The sequence below is a fragment of the Trachypithecus francoisi genome, unplaced genomic scaffold, assembly GCF_009764315.1.
Source record: "Trachypithecus francoisi isolate TF-2019V2 unplaced genomic scaffold, Tfra_2.0 Lachesis_group6, whole genome shotgun sequence".
In the NCBI taxonomy this organism is placed as follows: domain Eukaryota; kingdom Metazoa; phylum Chordata; class Mammalia; order Primates; family Cercopithecidae; genus Trachypithecus; species Trachypithecus francoisi.
The window spans coordinates 45,124,263-45,130,027 of NW_022681471.1; positions in this window are offsets into that span (position 1 = coordinate 45,124,263).

Below are 5,765 nucleotides of genomic sequence, written 5' to 3' on the forward strand. Positions count from 1 at the left end.
GAACTGATAAGGAAATCGGTAAATTTGCAGGATGCAAAATCAACATACAAAAATCAGTAACATTTCCATGTGTCAACAGTGAGCAATCTGAAAAAAGAAATCAAGAAAGTAATACCATTTACAAGAGCTACAAGTAAAATTAAATATATAGGAATTAAAGAAATTAATTTTGATAAATCTAAAAAGATCTCTACCATGAAAGATCTCTACAATGAAAATGATAAAACACTGATGAAAGCAATGGACGAGGACACAAAATAATGGAGGGATATTCCATGTTCATGGGTTGGAAGAATCATTAAAATGTCCATACTACTCAAAGCAATCTATAGATTCAGCGCAATCCCTATCAAAATACCAACGATATTTTTCACAGAAATAGAAAAAACAATCCTAAAATTTATGTGATCTATAAAATACCCAGAGTAGCCAAAGCTATACTAAGAAAAACAATCAAAACTGGAAGAATCACATTACCTGACTTCAAAGTATACAACAGAGCTATAGTAAACAAAGCAGCATGGTACTGGCATAAAAAGAGACACATAGACCATTGGAACAGAATAGAGAACCCAGAAATAAATCCATACATTGAGAGTAAACTCATTGTTAACAAAGGTGCCAAGAACATACAAAGGGGAAAGGACAGTCTCTTCAATAAATGGTGTGGGAAAACTGGATATCCATATACAGGAGAATGAAATTAGACCCCTATCTCTCACCATAAACAAAAACTAAATCAAAATTGATTAGAGACTTAAATATGAGACCTGAAACTGGGAAACTATTACAAGAAAACTTGGGGGAAAGTCTTCAAGACACTGGACTGGGCAAAGATTTCTTGAGTAATACCCCACAAGCACAGGCATCCAAAGCAAAAATGGACAAATGAGATCATGTCAAGTTAAAAGTTTCTGCACAGCAAAGGATACCATCAACAAAATGAAGGGACAATTCACAGAATGAAAGAGAATATTTGCAAACTATTCATCTGACAAAGGATTAACAACCAGAATATGTAAAGAGCTCAAACAACTCTACAGGAAAAAAAATCTAATAATCCAATTTAAAAATGGTCAAAAGATCTGCATAAACATTTCTCAAAAGAGGGCATATAAATGGCAGTCAAATGAAAAGGTGCTCAATAAAACTGATCATTGGAGAAATGCAAATCAAAACTACAATGAGATATCATCTTACTCTAGTTAAAACGGCTTATATACAAAAGACAGGCAATAACAAATGCTGGTGAGGATGTGGAGAAAAGAGAACCCTCGTACACTGCTGATGGGAATGTCAATTAGTAAAACTACTTTAGAAAAGAGTTTGGAGTTTGGAGGTTCTTCAAACAACTGAAAATAGAGCTACCATATGATCCAGCGATCCCACTGCTAGGTATATACCCAAAAGAAAGGAAATCAGTATATCAAAGAGATAACTGCACTCCCATGTTTAGTGTAGCACTACTCACGAAAGCCAAGATTTGGAAGCAACCTGAGTGTCCATCAACAGATGAATGGATAAAGAAAATGTGGTACATATACACAATGGAGTACTATTCAGCCACAAAAAAGAATGAGATCCTGTCATTTGCAACAACATGGATGGGAATGGAGGTCATTATGTCAAGTGAAATAAGCCAGGAACAGAAAGACAGACTTTGCATGTTCTCACTTATTTGTGGGAGCTAAAAATTAAAACAATTGAACTCATGGAGATAAAGTAGAAGGATGGTTACCAGAGGCTGGGAATGGTAGTACGGGATGGTGAAAAAGTGGAGATGGTTAATCAGTACAAAAAAATAGAAGGAATGAATAAGACCTAGTATTTGCTAGCACAACAGGTAACTATAGTAGAAAATAATTTAATTCTACAGTTTAAAATAATAAGAGTACAATTTGATGGTTTGTAACATAAAGGATATATTCTTGAAGTGATGGATACCCCATTTACTCTGATGTGATTATTACTCATTGCATATCTGCATCAAAATATATCATGTAACCCATAAATATATATACCTACTATATACCCCAAAAATCAAAAGTTAAAAATTTAAAAATTCCATGAGGTAAAAAGAGATGAAAACCAGTGTAAAAAATATTTTTTAGAGATGGAATTTCACTGTACTGCCCAGGTTGGTTTCAAACTCCTGGCCTCAGCCATCCTCTGGTCTCGGCCTCCCAAAGTGTTGGGATTACAGGTGTGAGTCACTGTGCCCAGCTATGAAAGGTTTTCATAATAAAATCCTGACTGACTGGACCTGGCACAGTGGCTCACATCTGTAATCCCAGCACTTTGGGAGGCCGAGGCAGGCGGATCACGAGGTCAGGAGATCGAGACCATCCTGGCTAACACGGTGAAACCCTGTCTCTACTAAAAATATAAAAAATTAGCCGCGTGTAGTGGCGGGCACCTGTAGTCCCAGCTACTCAGGAGGCTGAGGCAGGAGAATGGCGTGAACCTGTGAGATGGAGCTTGCAGTGAGCAGAGATTGCACCGCTGCACTCCAGCCTGGGTGACAGAGCAAGGCTCCATCTCAAAAAAAAAAAAATTCCTGACTGACTGTTTTCTAGCCTTACCAAAGAAATGTACAGGGGAGAAACTGGCTTAAATTGCAGAACACTTTTGTAGTCAGAAGCAAGGGGAAATTTGGTGGTATGGATTTTTTGGTAAGGAAGCTGAAGTCTTGGCGATTAGTAGTAAAAGATAGAGTGGTATAGTGGAAAGTGAGTGGTTAGAAAATAACACTGCCAATTCCTGCTTCTCATAAATGTCACCACATGCAAATCACTTATCTTCTGTGGCACTGTTTCCTCTTCTCTAAAATGTCTTGAACTTAAAATTTAGTTGTTTTTAATATATTGAATAGATTAAGATCCTTCTTGAAAGAAATTTCCTTGCAAGATACATGGACAAGTAAGTTTTCCAATGCTACAAAATATTGTTCAAGGTTATATTGTTATTATGTGATTTTTTACTTTCCCTATTCTGTTTCCTGATTAAAAAGCATTGTTACCTTCTTCTTTTTCCCTTTCAAATAGGATGTTTGTTATAGCCCAATATCCTTTATGATTATAGATGCAAAAATCCTCAGAAAGTACTAGCCAACTGAATCCAATAGCATATTAAAAGGATTATTCTCCAAGACCAAGTGGAATTATCCTAGGAATGCAAAGGTGGTTTAACAAAGGAAAATCAATCAATGTAAACCACCATATTAATAGAAGGAAGGAAAAAGACCACGTGATTATCTCAACTGCATTAAAAGAAATTATCAAGAAAGTGAAAAGACAACCTACACAATGGGAAAAGATATTTGTAAACCATATATCTAATAAGGGTCTAGTGTCCAGAAAATATAAAGAACTCTTACAACTCAATACAAAAAGACAAACAACCGAATTATATGTGGCCAAATAATTTGAAGAGATGTTTCTCCAAAGAAGATATATAAATGGCCAAACAGCACATGAAAAGAAAAGATGCTCAACATCATCAGTCATTAAGAAATTTAAATAAAAACTGGAATGAGGTTTTCACATTCACTAGGATGACTGTTAACAAGAAATGAAAGGAAACAAAGCAGAAAATAATAAGTTTTGAAGAGGATGTGGAGAGACTGTCTTAAATTGCAGAGGATTTTCTACATTTCTGGTGGTAACGTAAAGTGGTTGATCCACTATGCAGAAAAGTTTGGTGGTTCCTTAAAAAGTTAAACATAGAATTATGATATGACCCAGCAATTTCACTCCCAGGTGTATACCCAAAAGAATTGAGAACAGGTACTACAACAAATACATGTGCATTCATGTTTCCAGCAGTATTATCCACAATAGCCAAAGTGGAAACAGCTCAAATATCTGTCAATAAAGGAATGAATAAACAATTTGTGGTACATTCATACAATGGAATATTATTCAGCCATGAAAAGGAATGAAGTACTGATATATGCTGCAATGTGGGTTGAACCTTAAAAACTCTGTGCTAAGTGAAGGAAGCCAGACACAAAAGGTCACATAATGTATGATTCCACTTATACAAACTATTCAGAATAGGCAAATCCATAGAGACTGAAGGCAGGTGGTGGTTGTCAGGGGCAGAGAGATGGGGTAAGGAGGAATGCAGAGAATCTGCTTAATGGGTAAAGGTCTTCCTTTTGGGATGATGAAAATGTTTTGGAACTAGACAGAGGTGATTGTTGCACAACATCATGAATGTACTAAATGTTATTGAACTGTTCGCTTTTATAAATAAATGGTTAATTTTATGTTATGTAAGTTTCACCTCAATAATTTTTTTTTTAAATAAGATGTTTGAATTTGACTTGTTGTCTATCCACATAGGTCCTGGAAATAAAAGTTTCTTTCCAGTACTTAACTGCTCGTTTATATTGTAGCAAACATTTAAGGAATGTGGCCATAAATGGGCTTATGGATTACTTGAAGCTGGAAAATCATTTGGAGATTTACAGAGGGGATTAGTTTTTGAGCAACTCTTTCATAGTAACACTCAAATATATGGAAATATAACTAGAAACATCTTATGAATATTTACAATCTTAATAAATTGCTCTGAGATTTGTGAAGTTAATTTACAAAATCAGATCATAGGATAGTCTTTAAGATTTGTGTATTTTTTTTTTTACAAAGTTATGTTTTTTAAAGTTTGAGTTCTTTGTGAGAAATCACTTGTTTGAGCTGAAACTGGATCCTTTCCTTACCCCTTATATGAAAATTAATTCAAGATGGATCAGAGACTTAAATGTTAGACCTAATACCATAAAAACCCTAGAAGAAAATCTAGGTAGTACCATTCAGGACATAGGCATGGGCAAGGACTTCATGTCTAAAACACCAAAAGCAACGGCAGCAAAAGCAAAAATTGACACATGGGATCTCATTAAACTAAAGAGCTTTTGCACAGCAAAAGAACTACCATCAGAGTGAACAGGCAACCTACAGAATGGGAGAAAATTTTTGCAACCTACTCATCTGACAAAGGGCTAATATCCAGAATCTACAAAGAACTCAAACAAATATACAAGAAAAAAACAAACAACCCCATCAAAAAGTGGGGAAAGGATATGAACAGACATTTCTCAAAAGAAGACATTCATACAGCCAACAGACACATGAAAAAATGCTCATCATCACTCGCCATCAGAGAAATGCAAATCAAAACCACAATGAGATACCATCTCACACCAGTTAGAATGGCAATCATTAAGAAGTCAGGAAACAACAGGTGTTAGAGAGGATGTGGAGAAATAGGAACACTTTTACACTGTTGGTGGGATTGTAAACTAGTTCAACCATTATGGAAAACAGTATGGCGATTCCTCAAGGATCTAGAACTAGATGTACCATATGACCCAGCCATCCCACTACTGGGTATATACCCAAAGGATTATAAATTACTCTACTACAAAGACACATGCACACGTATGTTTATTGCGGCACTATTCACAATAGCGAAGACTTGGAATCAACCCAAATGTCCATCTGTGACAGACTGGATTAAGAAAATGTGGCACATATACACCATGGAATACTATGCAGCCATCAAAAAGGATGAGTTTGCGTCCTTTGTAGGGACATGGATGCAGCTGGAATCCATCATTCTTAGCAAACTATCACAAGAAGAGAAAACCAAACACCGCATGTTCTCACTCATAGGTGGGAACTGAACAATGAGATCACTTGGACTCGGGAAGGGGAACATCACACACTGGGGCCTATCATGGGGAGGGGGGAGGAGGGAGG